General features: G+C 39.8%; 1 long non-coding RNA gene across 5 annotated transcripts; it reads right to left on the bottom strand.

Moving 5' to 3' along the window:
- Positions 1–10,826: 10,826 nt before the first annotated feature.
- On the bottom strand, positions 10,827–26,032 carry LOC125093907 (uncharacterized). Of its 5 annotated transcripts, none has more exons than XR_007125369.1 (6): positions 25,821–26,032; positions 25,377–25,487; positions 24,447–24,571; positions 22,722–22,786; positions 14,448–14,621; positions 10,827–11,590 (listed from the first exon to the last, which is right to left on the bottom strand). It is a non-coding gene; the product is annotated as an uncharacterized LOC125093907 (long non-coding RNA). The 5 variants fall into 5 exon arrangements; XR_007125372.1 differs by adding an exon at positions 21,932–22,098 and having other exon boundaries at positions 10,827–14,621; XR_007125368.1 differs by having other exon boundaries at positions 10,827–14,621.
- Between the last annotated feature and the right edge of the window lie 42 nt (positions 26,033–26,074).

Here is a 26,074-nt window from a genome sequence, read left to right on the forward strand (position 1 = left end):
GTCTACTGAGATAGCTATATATATATAGCTATATATAGCTACAGAGTTGAGAGAAGAGGGAATGGTCAGATATACATTTGCTTCTCTGAGCCGAGGCAGGGAGAGTGTATGAATTCGTTCGCTGGCATTTATGAGAGATGCACCAAGCGCTGAGGAATAACTTGGCTAAATACGGATTCGAGATACTGAATTGACCTGCTTTAACCACCCTATACTTTTTAAGGCACCCATGGGATCCTCAGTGTATCAAATCCCTTACTGACCCTTGATGAATAACACAGTTTTCTTTCCATCATTACAGCAAGAGTTATGTGTAGGTGTCCATTCAGGATTTTAATCAGGGATTAAAATAACCTTTGACTTCTTTTTATTACAGCAAAGAAACAGAAAACCAATTGTAGAAATCAATTGTAGAAATCAGTAGTCACAAAAAACAAAATCCTGCCTTTGAGCTAGTTGAGTCTCCTATGATTTGACCTGACTTTAACTTAAGAGTAGCTGAGAATATCTTCCTTTGTCGTAGTGTCACAATTCAGTTGATACATCACAGATCCCTAAAACTATGTAGGGAACTCTTCCCTTAATTCCGTCCGCTTCACTGCGAAGCATCTGTAAGAGTCCCAGCTGCGTTCAGTGAGAGGTCTGCTTGCCATGAGTGTGAGATCATGCCCTAAGTAATTACGGTGAGCGTGCAGTGAAAATATGTGGTGAGTATAATGTCAGGAAATCATGCAAATTTTATTATCATCAGTGAAGTGGTGGCTGCTGGAGAACTTGTCAGTATTTGCAACTTGAAGCCTCTAATTACCTTGATTTACTTGTAGTACCATTCATAACCTTGCTGCTGTGCTGTTCCTGACAGCACTTCTGCATTTTACAAGAAAGGAATAATGCCACGTAAATAATTTAAAAGCAATAAATCATTTAGAGTGGCTTTAACCCAAAACCTAATGCAGGAGCTGGCTGAGTTCTTGCTACACTTGACAGGTAGCTGGCATGCAGAATTCATGCGTGCATTATAAGTATTTACTTTTAAAATTCACAAATCCAAAACGGGATTGAAGAAAAAAAAAAAAAATGAGACCTAAACTCCTCTCTCCCGATTCATCCATTTCACCTTGTGGAGGTCAAATGGGAAACAGAGAAATTAAGCCCGGTTTAAGTTGCACTTAAACACAGATTTGCTGAGTTATGCTAGGTACATGAGTAATTAAGACTGATTCTCCAGGTGGAGCTGGCTGAGTGCTGAGGAGTCTCTAAACACCCCCGGGGCAGCATCCCCACCCCTCCCCCCACCCACACAGGAGCTGGAGGGGAGAGACTGGAAAGGTTGGGGAGCAGGATGAGAGCACACGCTGATACTAACCAGTTCCCACCTACTCTCCGGGAGGACAGCTCTTTCTCTCTGGTCCTTTCTATTCACCCAAGACAAAGCCAATAATGAAAAGCAAAAACCCATGGAGAAAAGCTTCTACTTAAGAGAAAAGGTAGGACTGCTTCCATTATGCCTCAGGGAGAGCTGGGTCTGCCAGCTGCCTTTGGACAATTGAGTTCCTACTGGGTGCCAAGCAGGTCATTATCTCTTTTAATCCTCGCAACAATTCTCTGAGGTAGGTATGATTATCCCCTTTTACAGATAAGGACAAAACCTGAGTTAGATTAAGTAATTTGCCTGAGATCACCAGCTAGGAAGTGACTATCAGAACGAAGTCGGAATCTGTCTGACTCAGGCAGCACCTCCCTCCGTCCCCTGCTCCGTCACACCCACCTCTCCCACAAACCTGATTTATTCTTAACTCCGTCTCCAAATTCATTTACACGTTGGTCATTTGTGAGGCAGTCCTGGAAGCATTCAGAATGGTGGAATCCCAGGGGTAAGCAGGCATCCCAGAAGTCACCAGTAAGACTTACGCCTAAAACATCCCATTTCTTCCGCTGCAAAAGGGGTCTCCTAGCAGATTCTGCCTGAACAACCCAAAAGAGGACAATAAGGCACCTGGACGGCTTGCCTGAGGCAGGTGACAACCTGGCTCTCCTCTGTACATTGCTCCCGCCCAGAAGGGTTATGGGCTCCAAGTTCCCGGTCACCTCTTTTCCCTCATCAAGTGTTTCTCTTCCGGGGAGACCTCCCCCAGATATGTTAAGACCCCCAAAGTGCTTTCTTTCTTCCCCAATACCAGCCTTCAAATATTTATTTCCTTAGGTCAGTGGTTCTCAAAATGTTAGTCTGCAAAGGAATCACTGGATGGTTTTGTGAATTACAAATGCGTAATGCTCAGGCCCTTAATGGTTATTCGCGGAATGTCTTCCTTTTCATTCTGGCTTGTAAATGATCCCCCGTTTTCCTGATTTAAGTCTGCCCTACTGTCCCCCAGGCTTGGGCACCGGTTTCTATGTACGGCAGCAGGTTCCTGAATTCGTGCAGAGGGAAGAAAGTCCTGCAGGGAGGGTTTACCCCTTTATTTGTACTGCATAAAAAAGGTAAATTTAAGATCCTTGTGTCCTCTGGTGCCTGTGCGGCATGCACAAAAGACTTCGTAGTGTAACCACAGTCGCGCATCATTTGTGGGAAGAATATACTTTCATTAGAAAACGACTCCGTTCAAATGTTTTGGCGATGTTTCGAGGAAAAGAGAGCTGCTCTTTATGAACTGAAAGCAAATGGCACAGTCCAGCGGATAAAAGCTGCTAGAAGCTTACTATAGCTGGTGAGACGCAAACACGTTTGCTGGAGGTTGGGCTAAGCACACATCAGAAGGGAAGCAGGTTCGGACTTGGGAGAGCTAGTTGTCAGAGAATCCTGCCTTTGGTAGAGAAAGATCGGTACGGAGGAAGGAAACTGGTGGGTTTTCACCAGCTGCTCAGAGGGGTGGTTCTCAGTGAGATCCCTGGACCAGCACCACCAGCACCACCCGAGGTCTTGACAGAATGCCTACTCCCTGGTCCCACCGCAGACCTCCTGAATCAGAAACCCTGGGAAATGCGTGATTAACAAGTGTTCCAGGGGATTCTGGTGAACCAGAAAGTTTGACAACCCTGGCCTAGAACACGTTTTTTCAAGAAAGGAACAAAAATGGTGGACGGTACATTGACGTGAGATTTTAGCTGCGACCGGTCTGTCACAGCTCCTATACTCATTCCTGAGGACGATGAAAAGCAACAGGAGGGCAGAAGTCCAGGTAATTCTCAACCCTGGCCACGCTGGGATTACTGGGGCACTTAAACATGCCATTCCAAGGAGATTTATGCTACAGAAACAACAACAAAACCCCCAAACCCCTAAGACAACACACAACCCGCCCCCCACTCTGCTTCACCTCCCACCTATTCTTTCATTGTCCTGAGGGGGGCCCAGGGTCCCTTACATTTAATGGTTCCTTAGATGACTCTACCTTGGTGGCCTGGGTTCACAACCATTGTTGTAGAGACCCGAAGTTTGGAACACTGCACAACTGAAAATACAAGGGAAAGTTCATGATATTTTCTTAAAGTGCAATGTAATTAAGGACTAGGTGTTAACAGCTGCCCTTTAGCTGAGTAATCTGACCCGTCACCGTTAGGACACACTGTACGTGTCACAAGGCCACTGCCATCGTTCCTAGCGGGAACTGCTGGCAGACTTGACTTTATAAGTCTGCTGGGCCACACACAGGGAGTGGTGTACAGCCTTGCCACCGAGCCCACTGCCCCTTTGTAAGTGTCCTCCGTGTGGCAGGAAGGCGCTGAAGGTCATGGAAAAAAGTTTGGTGTCCCAGTGAGAAAATCCATGTTGGAGCGCCTGGCTTGCCTGACAAGGTCCGCAGCTAGGTCGGTAACTTAAATGCTCACCACTTGTTTATCTGCTCCACCCAACAAGCTTCCTTCCAACTCTAAAGTAAAAGCTTTACTAGTAGTCTCTTTCGTTAAATGAAAAATAGACATCTGTACATTTATACAGTATTAAGAGAAGACATAATCCAATGGACCATAGATCTCCATCCTTGAGTCCTTTTCCCTTGACTTTCTCATTTATTAAAGTTAACCTTTCCCTTTTCGATAAATAAGATGGATGCTCTAAGAGAAATGCAGAAATTGCCTGAATTATGCGTACACTATGAACTGAGAATGTCCACTTTACCTCTTTCAACTGAAAAAAATCACAATGACACCCGGTGCCATCTATTAACTTACCTTTAAAATCAAGTTTTGGGGACGCCTGGGTGGCTCAGTTGGTTAAGCAGCTGCCTTCGGCTCAGGTCATGATCCCGGCGTCCTGGGATCGAGTCCCACATCGGGCTCCTTGCTTGGCGGGGAGCCTGCTTCTCCCTCTGCCTCTGCCTGCCACTCTGTCTGCCTGTGCTCACTCTCGCTTCTCTCTCTATGACAAATAAATAAAAAATCTTTAAAATCAAGTTTTGATGAAAGAAATGGAATTGGCCATAGAAAGTTAGAAGCTTGTCTGGCTGCCTTTTTAATTTTTATTTATTTATTTATTTATTTTTGACTAGTTAGTGTTAGATGTGCTTACATTTGATTTTATGATTCTTTTTTATTATGGAGCCAACGTATAAGCTGAGAAGGGCACATTCCTTTCCTCCCATAAATGATGCTCCAGACTGTACGCAATGCTGAGCGGTACCATAGGAAGCATATCACACAATTATCGCGGTCCATTCATCACGGTTGGTTTCAGCTGCTGGGTTTGGAGACCATACAAGGATCGGATTCTAAATGGAGTACTTAGGAAAGAGATAGATATGGCCTCTACCTTTATTGCTCCTGTATTCTATCCTTTTTACATTTCAATGTTGTAAATAGTCCTTCCACTGTAGATACAAGACCTCTCTTTTCCTGTCTCTCTCTTCCCTCCTACCTTTCCTCTTTCCCTCTTACTCTAACGTATCTCTAAGACTTATTACATCAGAAAAGCTCATTGGAGAGTTTCCTGTAAACTTTTATTTTTGTCGAGACACAGGTCAACCAATAAAGCCAGTTTTCATTCATATGCTTTAAACAACCTTGATACTATATGTGTCAGTACAATTCATATGCACATGTGCGCATATATACATACCGCACCCCCCACACACACCTTTGCAACCTCAATAGAAAACCCACCTCTTCTCCCTTCTCTTTCACTGACACATGGCCTTGGAGGTAATCAGGTGGGTCAGGACTAGACACGAAGTAGGAAGTATCGGAGTGGGTGAAACAAGACCTCCTCTAGTTAAACGCACAGTATGTTCTCACTAGCACGAAGGAGTAACTGATTGTTCTCAAGGAGCATGAAGATATAATGCTGGATTTCAAAAAAATCTTTTATATAATTGGCAGATGGGATTGAAAAATGATATTGTGATTCAGTAAGCAGAGTCTACATGCGTCTCTCTCATTTAGGTCTACGCAGCTTGTGAAGAATATTTTTCAGTTATAACAGCTATTTAAAATCCTATACTGGTGGGGCGCCTGGGTGGCTCAGTGGGTTAAGTCTCTGCCTTCAGCTCAGGTCATGATCCCAGGGTTCTGGGATCGAGCCCTGCATCGGGCTCTCTGTTCAGCAGGGAGCCTGCTTCCCCCTCTCTCTCTGCCTGCCTCTCTGCCTGCTTGTGATCTCTCTCTCCGTCAAATAAATAAATGAAATCTTTAAAAAAAAAACAACAAACAAAAATAAAATCCTATACTGAAACACACTGAACTTAAAGCCATAGCCTTGAGTTGTTGTACCACCAAGGGTTAAACTAAGTTTAAAAAAAAGCCTATTGGGGCGCCTGGGTGGCTCAGTGGGTTAAAGCCTCTGCTTTCGGCCCAGGTCATGATCCCAGCATCCTGGGATCGAGCCCCGAGTCCTGGGATCGAGCCCCGCATCTGGCTCTCTGCTCAGCAGGGAGCCTGCTTCCCCCATCTCTCTCTCTGCCTGCCTCTCTGTCTACTTGTGATTTCTCTCTGTCAAATAAATAAATAAAATCTTTAAAAAAAAAGCCTATTGCTCTCAGTTAAAATATTAGTATCGGGGAGCAAAATTATTTAAAGTATTGGTAAATATTATTTATACATTTAAAATTATAATTTATCTCCTTTTCGATCTCCATTTCATATATATTTATAATGTATGTTATATATTATATAATATGTATATATTATATGTATTACATAATCTATTATATATAATGTATTGTATGTTATGTATAATCTATCATATATGAATCTATTGATATTTCATGCTGTTAAAGGAAGACCACCTATGTAGGAGACAATCTGTGACAGAAAACTGTAACAAAAAAGATCCTAAGTAGATGAATTAGGCTATTTGGTTTATCCACAAGCAAAGAAAGTTAGTCCTTTTTTTTTGAAAAGAGACAAATGGAAACCTCTGTGAATCTTATTGAATACTAATAAGGTGACTGCTCTAATTCAGCAAGACAGATGCAAAGGGCATATACTAGGATGAGTTCTCCAACTATGAGTTGTGAAGTATTTCAAATACATATTAAAAGTTTGACAGGTAGAGTTCCTTTATGATACAATTTGTGTGGTTGCTATGAGCCTTGGGAATTTAGATACCTAAGGGACTCCTCAAATTCCATTTTATGCTCACTGACACTCAATCATCCTCTGTTCTCTTGTCTTCTATCATATCTGGATATGAACAAATTAAAGTGGGAGAAATGTCAAGCTAAAAAAAGACGGATGAATCAATAGGTGTTTAGAAGTATAGAGATAGGGTGAGAAATACTTGAACACCCCAGCCAGAGTCTCCATACCCTTTAAAATCAATCCTATTAATAAACTTATTTGATCTCACATCCCTAACTTTAGATCTTTATAAATTGCATAAATTACTATTGTATCAGTATATAATTATCAATAATGTGTACCAAAATAAAGTAAAATACTTTATACTGATTTACAGCATATCCAGTGGGACATTTTCCTTGTATTAGTCAGGTTTTTAATTTACTTTGTCATCTTCCCCTATCTTTTATCTAGTCTTTTGACCTCCTATGACTTTCTAGGTACTATGCTAAGAGCTCCAGATGATACACTGGGCTTGTCATATCTCACCTAGTGTGTGCCGACTACCTCTGAAAAAGACACACACACACACTAGATAGAATAGTGACTTTTGAATTAATGTGGGCATATGGTTCAATGTAGGCTGTGGTTGGTTATCTGCTGGTCCTCTATCCCAGTAGAACTGTCCTCCTGGAAGTAAAGGAGATAATAAACTAAAAGTTAATGTATAAAAGTGGGAAATTCCATTTATGTATATATGCATAAAAGGTATATGCATCAAATACATATGCTATATTATACAGTATATATAATATATAGCACATATGTGAAATATATGTGTTTTATATATGCTTTCTATATGACATACATTGTATATATAAAATATAATCTATATTATATATTTATCTTTTAAATCTGAAGTGTTTCATTAATGTTACTATTAGAATCAATGCATATGTTATAAATGAGGAAACTGTAGTGTATTCTTATCAGCTCTTAATTATGATTAAATATGAGTATAAGACATATAAATTGTTGAGATTTTCAGATAGTTAGGCTAAGAGCTGGAATAAGATTCAAAGTCGTGGCACCTGGGTGGCTCAGCAGGTTGGGCGTCCAACTTTTGATTTCAGTTAGGATCTTGACCTCAGGGTCATGAGATCAAGCTCCTTGTAGGACTCTCTGGTGGGAATGGAGTCTGCTTCGGAGTCTGTCTCTGCCCCTTCCCTGCCCCCCAAAGATTCAAAGTCTATTTGAGAACCATATGCCAAGTATTGTGCTAAATTTTTCTATGTGCATTTTATCATCTGATCCTTTAAAATACTTCATACTAAGTACTTTTTATTGCTTTTTAGATTACAAATAAAAACAGGGTTAAGAGAGACTTTGTGATTTGCCCAGTATTCCATAGTCACAAAATCATTGATCTAAAAGTCTAATTAAGATTAAAATTCAGATCATTCTGGATAATAGCTAAGGCTCTGGAGTCAATTCCAGATTGATTTTCCTACCTCTGTACTGGTAAGGGTGCGTCAGTGCTTCATGGAGATTAAAATCAACCACATTTCAATGCAGTTTATAGGGGCATGTTTGGACAAGTCACTTGTAAGTAAGCATTCCTGTGGAATGCTTTATTATGAGTTAATGATAACGCAGGCTATCAGCTCTGCCAAATTTTCATATACATCCAATAACTGTTTTTATAACAGTTAAACCTCGGTCTTAAAAAAATATGTGAGTGGGTAATTGTCAAAAATATGAAATACAGCCAGCCAGACAAGAAGACTATTTGCTTCAACTTTCCCTGCAATTGTATTTCCTTTATACAAGCACAGAATACAAACAATGTCCCCACAGTGCTGACATGTCACAGATTCATCAACTTCTTCCCAATGAGGGATTTTAAACTTGCCCTAAGTGCATCCTCTCTCCCAACTTCCAGAGAAAACTCCTCAGAAGAGATCATATTTCCTTAGGGCAACTTCATGGTTGTTCTCCCTGCAATATTCCTTGGTTCTGGAGGCAACATCCTGGGGTCAGTGGGTTGCCCTGAACTCAGTCCCCTTTGTGGTAACACAGGCTAACCTTCAGCTGAGTTCCTTTAGTGAGTGTCTCCTAGTGAAGACAGCCACACGTGAGTGAGAGATGGAATTTGTAGAAAGACAGGTCGAAAGTCTCCGTGTCCACAGGATCCCTTATTTCACTCTTCACTAATCTTTACTGCTTTGCTATCCGTCTTGTGCCGGATGCTGTGTTTTTTTTTTTTTTTTTTTTTTTTTTTACTCAATGTGTTGCAAAGTGATTGTGGGAGCAGTTTCCCATGTAAAGGGAAAAGTGGTAGGTATTTACATTTTGAAATATGGGGGGTACGTACATTAAAAATTTAATTGGTCTTTTGTGGACAGATGTTCTATTGCCTGACTTATATTAGTGCAAATTTACTGCACAGTGATATGACATCACTCTTTGGTACTTTTGATTTCTGTGTAAAATCATTTTGTAAAGAAATCTGTCCTGTTTTACTGAATCAAAGACTTCTGACCCTGTGATTAAGCAACATAATCCTTTCAAAATAAATGGTATCACATTTTGATTTTGCAGAAAGGCAGTAGTGTTACTGTGAAGAAGTGGTCAGAAGAAACAACTTTTCAAGCAATTTATATTGAAGAACAGAAAACAAAAAGAGGAGAAAAGGAATGTTTTATTAGAGATAATCATCCATTAGTGAAAAGTGGATTTTGACAAAAATGAAAAATCTGGATAATTATATAAGTTCTTACATACACCTGGACATAATACATTCAGCTGTTTCATTTAATGCTAAAATATTGTAAATTATTTTTTAAAAAGTAGCCCAAAAAGTAAAATGATTTCTATTTGAGATGACATGATTTTGTATATAGAAAATACGAAGATAAGTAAAAATACTAAGTAAAAATACTAAGAAACTATCAGAACTAATGAAAAATTCAGCCAGGTTATGGCAACAAGATCAAGATATAAAAATCAGGGGCGCCTGGGTGGCTCAGTCGTTAAGGGTCTGCCTTTGGCTCGGGCCCTGATCCCAGGGTTCCGGGATTGAGCCCCACATTGGGCTCTGCTCAGGGAAGCCTGCTTCTCCCTCTCCCACTCCCCCTGCTTGTGTTCCCTCTCTCGTTGTGTCTCTGTCAAATAAATAACATCTTAAAAAAAAAGATATAAAAATCAATATATTGTGGGTATATATGAGAGCTTATATTCTACTATAACTTTGCAATGATAAATTCAGAAATAAAATCAAGAAAACAATTTCAGGGTGCCTGGGTGGCTTTGTCGGTTGGGCGTACAGCTCTTGATTTCAGCTCAGGTCATGATCTGGATGTCGAGGGATTGAGCCCTGCAATGGGCTCCCTGCTCAGCATGGCGTCTGCTTGGAATTCTCTGTCTCCCTCTCACTCTGCTCCTCCCTCTGTACGTGCTCTCTCTATATATGGGTAAATAAAATCATTAAAAAAATTCTTAAACCAATTTCATTCAAAATAGTATCGAAAAGAATAAAATGATAAGGAATAAATTTAACAAAATATGTGCAAAAGTAATACTCTGAAAACTGAAAAATATTTTAAAAAGAAACTAATGATCTAAGGTAAACAGAAAAGTATCTTATGTTCATGAATTGGAAAAATTGTTAAGATGGCAATACTCCACAAACTGATCTATAAATTCAATGCAATCCCTATCAGAGTCCCAGCTGGCTTCTTTGTAGAAACTGACTTGCTGATCTTAAGATGCATATAGAAACACCAAGTATCCAAATAGCCAAACCAAGTTTGAAAAATAAAAAATTGGAGGGCTTATATTTCCCAATTTTAATACTTACTACAAAACAACAGAAATCAAGACAACATTGTTTTGGCATAAAGATAGATATATAGATGCACAGAACAGAATTGAAAGTCTAGAAATCAACCCACATATCTATAGTCAATTGTTTTCCAATGAGTGTCCAAGACTGAATTCAATGTGGATAAAAGAGTCTTTTCAGTAAATGGCACTAGAACAACTTTATTTCCACCTTGAAAGGAAAGAAGTTGGACTACTACTTTAATATTGCATGTGAAAATTAATTTGAAATATATTCAAGATCTAAGTATAGGGGCGCCTGGGTGGCTCAGTGGGTTAAGCCTCTGCCTTCGGCTCAGGTCATGATCTCAGGGTCCTGGGATCGAGCCCCACATCGAGCTCTCTGCTCAGCAGGGAGCCTGCTTCCTCCTCTCTCTCTCTGCCTGCCTCTCTGCCTACTTGTGATCTCTGTCTGTCAAATAAATAAATAAAATCTTAAAAAAAAAGATCTAAGTATAAAAGCTAAAAGTATAAAACTCTTAGAAGAAAGCATAGAGGTAAATCTTCATGACCACGGATTTGACAATGGTTTCTTAGATACACTAGAAAACAGTAAGCAGCAACAACACAATAGAATTTACCAAAATTAAATTTTTTTGTACTTTAGAGGACACTATCAAAAGAGTGAAAAGACAACTCATCAATGAGAGACATAATTTGCAAATCATATATCTGATAAGTGGATGGTATTTAGACTATAGAAAGGACTCCTACAATACTAAAAAGACAACCATTTAATAAATGGGCAAAAGGTAATAGACATTTCTCCACTCAAGTCATACAAAGGGCCTGTAGGTGCATGAAAAAATGCTCAGTACAATTAGTTGTCAGGGAAATGCAATTCAAAGCCACACCGAGATACACACATTCTCCAGAGTGGCTCTAATCAAAAAGTCAAATAATAACAAGTCTTGATGAGGATATAAAGAAGATAGAATCCTCATTTCATAGGTGGTGGGAACGTCCAATGGTACAGCCCTCTTGGGAAGCAATCTGGCAGTTCTTCAAAAAGGTAAACATGGAGTTACCCCTTGACCCAAGAATTCCATTCCTAGGTACATATTCAAGAGCAATGAAAACACATTCATGCCAAGAGAGGTGCACCAGTGTTCACAGGAGCATTATTCATAATTGCCAACAGGTCAAAACAACCCAAATGTCCATCAACGAATGAATGGAAACACAATAAGCCAGAAATATAAAGTAATGATACATGCTATAACATAAATGGGCCATAAAAATATTATGCAAAGTAAAATGTCAGTCACAAAATGTCACATATAAGAGATTTCATTCATATACAATGTTCCGAACAGGCAAATCTGCAGACAGTAAATAAGGGGTTGCTGATGACGGGGGAGGAATCTGGGTGGGTGGGCTGATAACTAGGGCTACACACTTTCTTTGGGGAGTGATACAATACTCTGAAGCTGATTGTGTTGATTGGTTGCACAACTCTGAATCTACCAAAAACCACTGAGTTATACACTCTAAATTTACGAATGGTAGGGTGTGTGAATTATGCTTCAGTAAAGCTGGTACCAAAAGTAGTATTTCTGAAGCAATAATCACACACTTAATATTAAGTACCTAGCCCTTTCAATATGGATTTTCCAGCCATTATCCATAACAAATAAGGAAACATTTTTGACTGTTTTTTGAAGAAACTTTACTTGGTCTGGATGAATAAACCTCCAATATACTTTCAAAGCACAGATTCATTTAAACTTTGGTTTGTTCCTTATTAACATTGTGAAGTTAATGATTGCAAAGGTCAAGGGGTGTGAAATTGGAGAACAAATTCTTTAGACAGTTTTCTTTCTTAAACAGGTGCACCCTATCTAGAAACAGTTGTTGTAACCCTCATATCCATTTTGTTGTTGTTGTTGGTATCTCGGTTGAAAATACTATTTTCAGAAAGTATTGTCCTGCCAGCGAGTTATACATTTACAACCTATCGCTCTTGCCCAGCTATGGAAATAATCTTAGGGCATCACACCAGAATCCCCAAGAGCTAGTGTAAGAGCCAATTGTGCTTGTCTCTTGTCTCTTTTTTGCCTCTGAGCCTTTCTACTTAATAAATCTGAGAAATTTATTAGTCACAGTGGTTTTGTGTTCTTTTCCTAAAGCTCTGTTCTAAGTGAGCTTTCTGCACTTCTGAACTAAAATCTCCCTGCCCTTCGCCGTCTTCCACCCTGTGCTTTTCCAGACCTAAAATGTCAAAGTATCAAGCAGATGGAATTACATTTGGAACATTGGTTTGGTGGAGAATGACTCCATGCTTTTAGCAGATCTGTAGTTGTATTCTTTTTAAAACAATGAACTGTTAATAAAAGACTTACTGAATCCAGTCCTCTGTCTCAAGTAACTACTGTGTTTAGATAAAATATTGGATACTGTAAAATAAAATCAGCACAGGCCATTTGCTGAGATACCTAGGATGTTGTAGTAGGCCATATTTGTGTCTAGTAATTCTCTAGAACAAAGGATTTTTAGGTACACTTGAATATCCTTCAGTATCTTTCTTTTTGGGTATCTGGGCTAAAGAAACTATAATACTTCTACTACTAATATCCTTTTACACAGATGGTTTGAATGGCTTCATTTTTGCCAGGGTCATTTTGTTATACCCCTACAAAGAATTGGCATTAGAGTTTCCATATCTACAAATGCACAAAGACACATTTCTGTGATTGAGAGGGGAGTCTTTTTGTTTTTCCCCTCCCTTCGCATACCGGCTTTCAGACCTATAGGACTATGATTATGTCTTAATGCGTTGTTGAATACAGCTAGGGAAAACATGGGGATGAGTACCGCCAAACAAATGACCAGGAAATCAGGAGTCTTCTGGGTCTCTCACATCCTCTGGTTTGGGGTAATAATTCCGTCCTTCAATAAATAGTTATAAGCTGATACTATGTGCAAGATACTGTTTAGATGCCTAAACTCTTTCGATTTCACTTTCTTCATCTATAGAATGAAACATGATCTTTAGGCTATAAGCTTGATTATTCTATGATCCAGAGAGCAGAGGTTAACACATTTGACCTTTTTCTTCCAAAAAAATCACAATTTTTACCACTATCTATACACTTAATACAACACTTTCTCATTCGCTGAGATGGTCCCTATTTTTCTTAATGGTGTTAATAAAGTCTCATACAGGTTTTGAACCAAATTGAAAGTCACTCTAAATGAACACTGTGCCCATGTGTATGCAGCACTCCTGTAATGTCACCAGTGGCGGTGGTGGGGGCGGGGGGTGGAGACGAGGAACCTAGGCTCCTTACTTTTAAGGGTACCTGCCGTTTCTTGCTCTGCCCCTCCCAATTTGAGGACTTAAGCGGCCAAAAGAACCTGTCCACCCAGACCTGGATCCTTTCCTTTTAGCTACCTGGGATTCCAGAATTTCCCATTAACAGAGCCTCCACCCTGCAGGTGTATGGGGTGGTCAGGCTGGGGTCAGAGCCAGATTAAGCCTTCAGGCTGGTGTGTCCACAATGTGTGCATCAGAAATGGGAGGATGAAGGGAGAGTGGACTCCAGGCCATGAAAATTTTGAGGCTGTGGGCCTGGGACTGTAACTATTCTTTATAAGACATTCTCCTCTGTGTACATTTCCATGGTTGCTTTCTCTGTTGGGCAAGAAACACACACTTGCAGAAAAAATTAACTGTAAACCCTGCCAAATGGTCAACTTGGTTAAGATCTCCTCTGCCCTTTCTTTATTCATCTCTTGGTCATACTGGTGATTTCTTCCCAACATATGCCCAGGTTTATTATTGGCTGTTCTTAGTCCTTCCACTGCCACGGGCTATCTACCTGGACTGGGCCCTCTCCTTCTGTGCACCTCATCCCTCCCTACCCCAAATCAGCATGGTTAGGTCTCCTTTGGTTCCAGAAAGTGCTATGCTAAGTAACTTGCTTAATTAATTCAATGTATCTTTGATGATCCATTTACCTATTAATGTGCTCTTTTTTCCCAGGCAACAAAAGGGTTAATCCTGTTAAAAACTACTGCTCCACCCTGAAACAAAAACTCAGTGCATCCTAGGTTTTAGGAATTCTAATCACCTGGTGACGATCAGTCTTGATACTGTTCCCTGTGTCCCTCTGGAGTTTGCTTATTCTGGTTGGTTTCCATGACTTCTGTTACCATCAGTCCTGGGCCATTCTTCTCTGGTGTGTGTACAATCCCTTGTTATTGGTGAGAAGAAAACTTTCATAAATCCTACTTCTTTCTCAGTACTAAAACAGAATAAAAGGGAGACAGATTACAAGAAACACAAAAATCTGGCTTACCAAGCACCGTCCGCTCTGCTATAACACAGTCGTTGAAATCTTAAGAAACCTTGAGTTCTCAATAATCATGTAAGAAAACAATAATTTCAATAGGAAAAGGTAGGCGTGGGGGCTAGGAGGACACCGATTCTAAAAACAAAGTTATTTTAAGGAGCAACACTAATGATCCCTGGCTGGGATCTCACGTAGGCTGTGGGGGATTTTTTGTCTGGCAGGCCTAAAGCCCTTCCCAACCACCACCTTATGGCCTTTGCCAGTGGGTTAAAGCTATTCCTTGAGGGCACTGCTGGCAAACAAAGTGGCAGCCCTTGGCTCCTGCTTTTCGTCTGGGGAGACTCGGGCAGGAGCGCCACCCACAGGAGGTTGGGCTAAATTCATTATTCGGGAAAGCAGCAGCATAGAAAAATCCAGGCCAGAAGCCACGGTCAAGGTCATACTGGAGAAGTAGGGGAAGGTATCTGGCAGAAAGGCAAAGTCAGATTATGAAGTGAAGAATGACAAATGTCATCAGTATTAGGGCAGAACTGGGGCGCCTGGGTGGCTCAGTGGGTTAAAGCCTCTGCCTTTGGCTCAGGTCATGATCCCAGGGTCCTGGGATCAAGCCCCACATCGGGCTCTCTGCTCAGCAGGAAGCCTGTTTCCTCCTCTCTCTGCCTGCCTCTGCCTACTTGTGATCCATCTCTCTCTGTCAAATAAATAAATAAAATCTTAAAAAAAAAAAAAAAAAAGAAAGGGCAGAACTGGTTGGAACACAGTGTATAAATAAAGGGCAATTGGTTCTGGACTGAGAACCTCAACAATGACTGGAAACAGTTGTCATCCGATGTCGCGGTTAAAGCCCTCACGGATGTAGGAGCTCAGGGCTTAAAATGAAAAGTGGAAAACACGGTTTCTGTTTCATGTAGCTTGTTTCTCTCAATTAACTTCAGTATGTAACTATGACTGAAGGAAGCTGTAATTTATTACCAACGTCTCTCAGTAGAATAAGATACAAGGAGTTACAGGATTTGACCCTGGTTCCCAATGAAATACACATAACAAGACCTCGATTCTCTGAAATCTGGGTCAGTGCTACATTATCATATGTCGGCTTCTCAGGAAAACGGTCTTAGTTTTTCTTGACCTAACGGAAGGCTTACCTAATTTTTTCTATTAGTATTCAAAGACCTAAATAAAACTTGCATTAGCATAAAAAAGCTATTAATTAAGGTTGATTAACACGTGAAGGAACAAATCAGCTATGTGATCATGTAACTATAATGGTCGATAAATTATATAGGTCTATAATAGAAAGTGTGCAAGTATCTTACGAAAATAGTATTTCTTAAATAATTATGCAGGCCAAACTTCCAGAAATCAGTAGGAGTTTAAATTTTATTTTGAAATTACATGGGTTATTGTTAGTCTCTTTTAAATTAAAAATTAGATTGCCCCCTGTGTATTACTAATTATTTGGAAACTTGGAGTGATTTAGTTTAACCAAAATGATTGCCAACAGTCTTCTTGTTTTTGATAGCTGCCCGTGTAGTAATGCTTGATGGTAAATCCTGGATTTTTAATTGAAGTAAAGGATAATATTTTTAACCTACAGTTGAAGAAAATTTAGGAATTTACTATATGCTACATGTCACTCTTTCTGTAATAAATATTCTACTGGGAAACGTTATGAAGGAACAGAAAGTAAAAACCAGTTTTTCTCTCCAGTGTAGTTAGCCGGAGAGGTTTTCAGAATACTTTGCAATCGATTTTTATTACCAGTCCTTTATAAAAACCTTCCAAATACAGTAATTGACTCATAAACTAAATAGCAAATGGAAAGGGGAGCAATTAAGAAGCATGGTTCATTATGCATGGTATCAGAACCAGAGGCCTAAGTTAGGATTGATGCACTCATTCGGTTGTGGCTAACTAAGCACACATACTGAGCCACGTTTTCAAGTCTCGGTTGTTATTAAGACTTTATTTTATCACAGACTCACAGCCATTCCAGCTATGTTGCTCCCATCACCTCCTCTGTCTCAATGTTCTAGAACACAAATCAGAGACATTAGCAGTGATGTGCCCCAGGAGAAATCTGTTCTCAAAGAAATTTGAAATTCTGAGAACAGCCACAATTCTGAAAAATAAGAAAGATGTGGGCTAGTAATTGTGTATTTGAATATTCAGAGGCTAGTAGATAGTCTCAATGGACATGGAAAACGGGAAGTTTTAAGAGAAAGGTAAAAAAAGTCTGATAAAAAATGTTAATGAGGTCTTCCTAGAAAAGACAACGCCTAGGGACGCTTTAATATGCTCACACAAGTAACACATTTGTGTTAAATCCATTAAATAAGTGTGCGTTTAAAGAACTGCTGAAACATCAGAAATATTTACTCTTGGTTATTGAAATCGACATTTAAAAAATTCCTTTGACTAATGTTAACCTCTTTTTGGCAAATGGTGGTATTGCCCATTTAGAAAAGCTTTTAATTTTTCTTCAAAATTAGATTCTAAGGTAGTAAAAATTTAATGTTCAGATTATTTGGCTAAGGTGAGCTTCAGTGATGTCTGAATTTTCCTAAAAATAATATCCATCGTACCTGTTTTTATATTTAAAAGTGAAACTGCTTGCGGAGATGGATGTCCTGGGCCGGTAGATGAGAAGGGAGATTAATGGGGTGGGAGAGAGAGAGGGAAGGTGACAATTTTGAACAGGAAAAAAAATGTAAAACAGACGTTTGTTTGAATAAGAGATCAGACACACCGTGGCCATATGCTAGTTTTGCCAAGCATGTTGATATCTGTGGTCGTCAAATAATTTAGTACAACAGGTGTTTTTTTCCTAGCAAAGTGCATTAGAGGGTAACAATTCTACTGTTTCCCTCTCTTCTTGGAAACGTCTTCAGGTTACACCCAACTCGTAATGATTGTGAATGTTACAAGAGAACATCACAGAATTTTGAAGATGTGATCACAGAGATCATCCAAACTTACTTTATTTATTTATTTAAAATATTTTATTTATTTATTTGACAGAGATCACAAGTAGGCAGAGAGGCAGGCACAGAGAGAGAGGGAATACCCCATTCTTTTAGAGAAGACAAAATTATGTTCTGATTTCTTAAAATATAACATGTTTGAATTCTTTCTGTTAAGTCTGTTTTTCACACATGGAATAATCTTTTTTCCACTCTTATTCTACTTCGTACCTTGTAAACATGTTTATGATTTCTATGAATTTTTTTTCGTCATTTATTTACAAAGTTGTTTCCCCAAATCTGCTTAGTTCATCTCTGTTTCTTTTACTCAACCAACTAAGTCCAGGCCCTCTGGGGCTCTTGTCTCATCCCTAAATTTTAATATCTTTGAAGACGAAAAGGACCAGGTTTTATTTCTCACTGTGTTTTCAGGGCCTACCTAGCACAGAGCCTGACTGTGTTATGGGAAATTACTGCTGGGTCAGTCAGTTTCACCTTTGCTTTGGCAAGTAAGAGCTAATGGGAGAGATGGATCAATATGTCTTTTATTGTGATTATTGCGCTTAATTTATCTGTAGTCAGAGAATGTTTGATATCCTAGAGAAGCAGAGCCAAGTACAATGAGTTAATTAGCTCTTAATGGAATTGGCATTCCTTCCTTTAATGCTTCTTCTGGAGAGGCTACTGAAGCCGAGAGTGATCGTCCCTTCCCCCTGCGCCCCTTTCTGTATTAGCTCAGTTGTAACTGGGGTTGTGTTATTACTGCGGCTGCAAAAACACTTGAATATCTCATGAGCTCTGACATTGTCCTCAGAGGCTAGAAAGAAGATGGTGTTTTAAAATAGATCAAGCCTCTCCTCTTAGGAATTCTGTAGAGGTCACTGTGTATTTTAGAGGGGCTAAATATATTCCTCAGAGAGACAGCCTGTTTCCACCTTATATCTGGGGTTTTAAGGATGTCACTTTATATTTTCTTCTGAAAATCCATCTAAATTTACTTATCTTCACATCAGTGCCTCATTATTTGAATTTATTAAGTACCAACAAGTTACCATAAAAAACCAACAACATTGATGTAGTTCTTATTTTGAGCAGGTAGAAAGTTAGACCTTAAGTGAAAGTTCTCTGAATCTTACTCAGGTGTAAAGTGTATTAAATTTGAAGTCAGTTGCTTCTCTGTAGAATTCCTTACCGACCCCCCCGCCACCAGGTTTCTTGAATCTGTCTTCCCTATACTTACTCTCCAATTCAGATTCCCCTTCCTTCTTCTCTTTTAGATCTAAGAGGTCTTTCTGCCACCCCTCCAATCATTTGGTGCTGTTAGGATAATCTTTCTAAAGTACAGTTCTGATTATCACTTCTGATATCACATTCTGATTATCACATCTGATTATCCAAACACTTCTTCTGACTCTCCTTTACATGGAGAACACGGTTGAAGTTTATTAAGTTCACAAATCACCCCATGGTCAGCTTCTAACTTAGCATACTATTTTCTCCACTCTTACACATATTTTGAATTATAATCAAATTTACTTGAACAAATCTGCAATTTCTTTTCTTTCTTCTTTCCTTCCTTCTTTTTTTTTTTTTTTTTAAAGATTTTATTTGACAGAGAGAGAGAGAGACAGCAAGAGAAGGAACACAAGCAAGGGGAGTGGGAGAGGGATAGGCAGGCTTCCCTCTGAGCAGGTAGCTGGATGCTGGGCTCAACCCCAGGACTCTGGGATCATGACCCAAGCCAAAGGGAGCTGCTTAACAAATGAGCCACCCAGGCACCCCAAATCTTCATTTTCTCGCCTTGAAACTTTGGCACATGTGACTCATTCACATGGACTTTTATTTACAGCCCCATATCCCTATCTCAGTAGTTCAAATTTACTTACAAAGTCTGTGTTATACTTTAATTTTTAATTGGATCTCCCAGGTAAAAGTGATTTTTAGCTGCTCTGGATTTACATACTGCTTCAAAAATACCATTTTGTCTTGTGCTATTGCATTTGTATTGTGAAGGACCTTCCCAAAACTTGGGTGCTAAAGTTTTTTTTTTTTTTTTTTAAAGATTTTTATTTGTTTATTTGACAGAGAGAGAGAGCACAAGCAGGCAGAGAGGCAGGCAGAGAGAGAGGAGGAAGCAGGCTCCCTGCTGAGCAGAGAGCCCAATGCGGGGCTCGATCCCAGGACCCTGAGACCACGACCTGAGCCGAAGGCAGCGGCTTAACCCACTGAGCCACCCAGGCGCCCCTAAAGTTTAAGTTTTTTATATTCCTCACACTAATAGTTTCCAAAAATGAATGAGTAAAGCATACAGGAGGCATTTTGCAAATAGTTTATCACGTGTGAGATGTTCATAATAGTGAGGGGAGTAGAAACTGCTCTGGGGATATGTAACAGAAGATCATCTACTAGATCTCAGGACTTCGATCGATACGATGGAACTCATAGTTAAAAAGAATGTGTACCTTGAAAGAGTGTTCCAGGTAGATGTAGCAATGTTTAAAGATCCGTGCCAAAAAGAAATGGTGGCTTCTTTAAAAACTGAAAATAATCCAGTGTGGTTGGAACATGTCACGTGTAAGATGGAGGGTGTCAGAGGAGAGTCAGAATGTGAAAGGCCTGTAAGCCACATTATTCTAAGGGCAAAGGGAAGTCAGTGGAGGTTGTCAGAGGAATGTGATGAAATCAGATCAATGTTTTTAAACAATCACTATGATTATACTGGCAAGAGTAGAATGGAGCCAGTGGGGGACAAGGAAACCAGAAAAGAGGCTATTTCCGGAGGGTGAGTATTAGTCTCTGGCTTAGGCTAGAAAGCAGTGGGAATGAGATGGGAGAGAAATTGAAGTCTACAGGAGTTGTACTTGGGAGACTGAAATAACAGGCTGTTTCGGGGGTGAAGGAGAGGCAAGGGTCCTGTCTTCCAGGCTTCGGCCATGAATCACCAAAATAAAGGAGGCTGTATGTTGAGAGTGGGAACCCTGGGGTAGGAGCAAGATTAGGAGGCAGGGTAAGAGAAACGAGCCAAATTTTATACACTTTATATATCCAGTGGTGTCTGGTAGGAAGTTGGATGTTTGGTCTGGAGCTTCGGAGGGTAACCTGGCTAGTCATACAGACTTGGGAACAGTATGCATGTAGGACATACGTAAAGTTAATGCATATGGATGTGGTCTCAAAGTGAAAGAGTGAAGAGGCAAAAAAAGGCCTCCAGAACAGCAGCCTGAGATTCTCCCAATTTCAAAAACTAGCTTAGGGAAAAGGAGCCAATAAAAAAGACCAAAAAAATAAACAAACAAAAAAGCCAATGGAAAACCAACCAACCAACCAACCAACCAACGGTCTCAGGGCTAAGTAATGTGAGGGAAACTAATGGAGAGAGTTTTGAAAAGGGAGTGGTCACAGGACCTAAAGCTCCTGAGAGTCAAGTAGTAGGAGGACGGAAAAAAAAAAAAAAAAAAGCTACTGACGCTTAATGGCAAGGAGATCATAACTGAATTTGGTAAAAAGTTTGTGGGGCAGTGTGTAAAACTTGGTGAAATGCATTGGGCAGAAAGTGGTTGGAAAGAAAGGGAGAGTGAGTGATTATAGCTAACTCTTTCATGAAGCTTTGCTGTGAAAGGTGGCAGGGCCTACTGCTGAAGTGGGCTGTGAAGTTGAGAGGTTTGCTTTTAAGTTCATTTGCTTGTTGTTGTTACCTTTTTTTTTTTTTTTGGCTTGGTTTTTAATATGGGGGAAAGGTGGAGGCAGATGGAGAGATTTTGAGAGAAGAAAAAGGGGAAGAGAGATACATTCATGATAAGAGTGGATAAACAAAATAAGACATGCTGGGAAGGCAGAAAGAGAGAGTGTAGAACAAAGGTCTGAGAGGAGGTAAATCTCTTCCTTTGAAACAAAAGGGAAGACGAAAAGAATTGATGTGTAAGCCTGTATATTTGACTAAAGAATATCTAATCTGATGAGTTTTACTTCATTTGTGGAGAAGTTAAGATGATATGTTTTGTAGACAGGAAGATATAGGATTAAAGGGAGAAAAGAAAACAGGAAAATTCACTGAGGAAAATCAGAGTGAACCGAAGGGAGAGAACACAGTAAGACTGGGGGGCAGTGGTGAGAACCCAGTACTCACCCAGTTGGTGAGTACCCAAGCTTTACATGGATAGTGGGGCCATCTATTTCCACGTGATGTTTTCTAAGAGTGTTTGGTGACTCAAGAGAAGTAATATTTTAGGGTAGAGCCCCATATCCATGTAGACAAACAAGTTGAGGGAATTTTCAGTGAAATTGTTAGAAAAACGTTACTGAGCCATTGAGAGTCCAAGTTTCCTTCTGTTCCAAAGAGATGGTTGTAGCTATGTATCTATCATCTCCACCCCATCGTGCAGTAGTACTTCTCAACTCTTATCAGCTGCTAACCCCCAGAAACCCCATTCTTGTTTTCTGGTCTTTTGGATCCTTCCTGTTATGTGCTGTGATAGCCAAGAGGGGAGAAAACTCAGGACATAGGGGGCACGTACACATTGTGTCTCCAGACAGAAGCCGTGGAACCAGAGCTCCAGCACTCTAGAGTAACTGAGACAGTGTCGAAGTCCAGTGATCTCATCACAAGAAATATCTTAAATTCATTCAATGTCATCATTATTACAAAGCACAAGAGAGCTCTCCTTGGCTGAGAGTAAGCAATAGTCCTCATCTGCAGTCCATAGAAATTTAGTAAGCACTTGGGCAACATCAGACACAAATCTCTTATCTTATTAGAGCAAGCATATGTTTTTCCTTCTTATGATAATGGTAATGTGTTAAGTCCATCTTAACCGAGCCAAAAGTTCTTACTCAGAGTGTTGAGCATCTCATAAGCATAGTAAACCAGCCATTCCCCTTCTGAACTTGTCAACATACCAGAAGTATGTTTCCTATTCACTTAAAAAAAAAAAAAGATTTTATTTATTTATTCGACAGAGAGAGAGAGCGAGCGAGCACGTACCCAGCAGAGGGAAAAGGAGAAGGAGACTTCCCACCGAGTGCAGAGCCCAATGGGGGATTTGATTCCAGAACCCTGGAATCATGATCTGAGCAGAAGGTAGACACTTACCTGACTTAGCTACCCAGGCGCCCTCCTATTCACTTCCTCAGACATCATGGTATATTGCTGAGCATCTGGATATAGAAAAGTGTAGGGTTTAACTTGAAATTCTCTTGTGTACTACCACCAGGTAACTACAGTACCAAAGACTATTTATTTTAAGGAGACACTTAGGCTTAGATTTTGCCTACATTCTTATGAACTTTGTTTTTACCTTGCTTTTTGCTTTGCTTTGTTTTTACTCAGAACTAAGCTAAATATGGCATATATTTTGTTATTCTTATATAGCACATATTTATTCTCTTTTACATTTTGGAATTTTGCTGGGAATATACATAATCCTTGCTGGTCCTTTTGCAAGGAATGGAATTTCTAGGATTTGGTGCTAAATTCCAGATTTCAATCTTCAAAAATCCTGGACTTTTAAGTAGGGATGTATGTTATCCAAAATATTGTCCCAATCATAACAAAGACTTCACAGTTGTAAATAGGGACTTGCTGAAGCTCATTAATTTCTCTGTCAGTCTTTTTCTCAGGCACGAGTCAAAAAGGGCTTTTGAACTTAAACTGAAAGTTAAGCAAAACACAATTGAATTAGGCCTACAGTAATTTAAGCCTCTCTGTGAGGAACAAGTCTTATAACTTTATAAGTTTATAACTTTATAACTTTAACTTTATAACTTTATAAACTTATAACTTTTCTTTTTCTCTTTAAATATTCATAGAGAAACCGATTTGTTCAAAATCACCCTTTTTGAGTTAGAAGACACAGCTAGACTCATTGACTGAAAATATTTACATAATTGTTAAAATTCAGATGCCTTAGAGATGACTTCATCAAAGAGTTGTTTACCAAATAATAAATTTAATGAGGTTTTTCCACTGAAAATGCACCATCACAATAGATCATAATAGTATGACACATAAGCAATGACCCTGCATTTTACTAAAATACAGGTCCTTATAATCAAAGTGCTATAGTTTAACAAACCCAAGATTTTCTAGATGCTTTACTGTTTCTTGAAAGTGATGACATCTTGATGGAGGAGGACCTCAAAGCCAATGTAAACACAAACAGAGGCACCGCGGAGGCTCTGACAGTAAGATACGACTTTCAGTAGTGACTGATCATCACTCAAAGCCATTTTTATTGTATCTTACTGTGTTTTTTTTTTAATGGTAACTTAAAAAAAATTTTTTTTAAAGATTCTATCCATTTACTTGGCACAGAGAGACACAACGAGAGAGAGGGAACACAAGCAGGGGGAGTGGGAGAGGGAGAAGCAGGCTTCCCACTGAGAAGGGAACCCTATGCTGGGCTAATCCCAGGACCTCAGGATCATGACCTCAGCCCAAGGCAGATGCCTAACCAACTGAGCCACCCAGGCGCCCCCTATTGTATCCTACAATATTCAAGGACACGATTACTAACTTTTCAAACCCTTCAACCTACTATTCAAAGCATTCCTAATAAGTTTCTTCCTTCAGGAAGCTTCTTTTTCTCTACTCTTCTTAACTGCCCCCTCACAACATTAAAACAATGTGCAGCTTTCCCCTACACAGAACCTAATGTTTCTTGCCTCCCCATCTTGGAATATACATCCTTTCCTCCTGTTATTTATACTGTCTATACTCGCTTGAACAATCTGATATTTTTTCTAATAAACCAACAATAACAACAAAAAAATCCAACTTCCATAATTAATTCCACGTGGCTCTTCAAACTCTATTCACCTGGGCTTTCCTTTGTGAGCAATCAGGAGTAATAAGTTGTGTTGCTATTTTTATCTTTAAGATCTCCACCAATCTGTTTGGATTCACTCTGTCTCTATATTGCGAATAATGCTAATGCTACTTTCCTAGTGGATTTGTTGTCATGATTAAACAAGATAATGCACAGAAAGCATTTAGAACAGAGCTGGCACATGGTAGTCTTAATAAATACTATACTACAGCAAATACTTGTATTTTCTGCATATAGTAAGTGGCTGAGACTTTTCTAAGCCTTTGCTGTGCTCAGTTCACACAGAATAATGCTTCTTTCAGGAGTGACTTCAAGGAGTTACTTCTCTATTCTCTATCTCTATTGATAATAAAGAATATTGAGACTTATGTCCCTTGTATGTTAGAACATCTTAGATATTAGATGATGTAAAGTTGTTGGTGATTGTTAATGGTAGCACAATTACTAGTTAAGGATGTAACCAATCTGTGGCACTTATGACAGTACTTGGCATGCAGGGAGGGTTCAGTAGATATTATTATTATTGCTGTTTTGTGTTTTTTTTTTTTTTTTTTTTTTTTTTTTTTTAGATAGGCTCCACCCAACATGGGGGTTCTACCCACCGCCCGGAGATCAAGAGTTGCGTGCTCTACTGACCGAGCCAGCCAGGTGTCCCTTTTTGTTGTTGTTGCTTTCGTATTTTGAGTGTTTAGGATTTCCCTATCCTTTCTGTTCTTCTGAATTCAATGATTAAATTGCATTAAAAGAAGTCCAAAATGCCTTTTAAAATATTTCAAGATATTTTCATTAATTAAAAAATAAGTCAGTGAAATCTTGAGATTGTTGTGTCTGTATCACTTAAAATTTGTACACTGTGACACTTCCATTTTTGAGATGACCTTTTTAAATTGGGGAAGCTAACTGACCGCCAAGTATCTTACCAGATGTTTTCATTAAATTTTTTTTAGCTCATCTGAAAATCTTCAAAAGCAACTCAAGCCGTAGAGCAACTACCACAGGCTCAGTATTGCACTATCTTAATTTCCGAATATCTGTAAAATATTAAAATCTGAGTTCTAAAAAGGTTTGCCAGCTGTCGTGTTGATTACTTTAAATCCGTTTTAAAAATAAAAAAGTTTAAAAACAAGCACTTGGGGCCAAAAGAGGTCTTCAAAGATATTTTCATTGAATTCCTTCAATTTGGGAAATTCATACCTTCCTCCTCATATCCAAATAGTAGCAATAATTAGCCTTTCGGATACATCTTTCAGAAGGACGTAACGAGTCATTACTCCGTTCTCGGGTTCGGACACGAGATTACCTCCGACGACTTCGCTCCGCAGGGCGCTCCCCGCAGAAACCCCCTCAGGAGCCGGGGCGCTCACCGGGGCATTCCCGCCGCAGGACGCCGTTTCGGAGCGAGGTCGCGGCGCCCGCGTTCGCTCTGTCTGCGCTCGGTCCGCGCGTCCCGCCGGGTCCTCGTCCCGCGCTCGGACGCAGGCCGCACCTCCCAAGGGCTCCCGCTTCCGCACGTTCGAGGCCGCGGGCGCCGTTCGGAGCGGCCATTGGAGACGGCGTCACCGGGCGGCGGAGGGGAGACTCGGGGACGAGCGCGGGGGCGGGACTAGCGCACGCGGCT

Source organism: Lutra lutra, chromosome 2, assembly GCF_902655055.1.
Source record: "Lutra lutra chromosome 2, mLutLut1.2, whole genome shotgun sequence".
NCBI classification, from domain to species: Eukaryota; Metazoa; Chordata; class Mammalia; order Carnivora; family Mustelidae; genus Lutra; species Lutra lutra.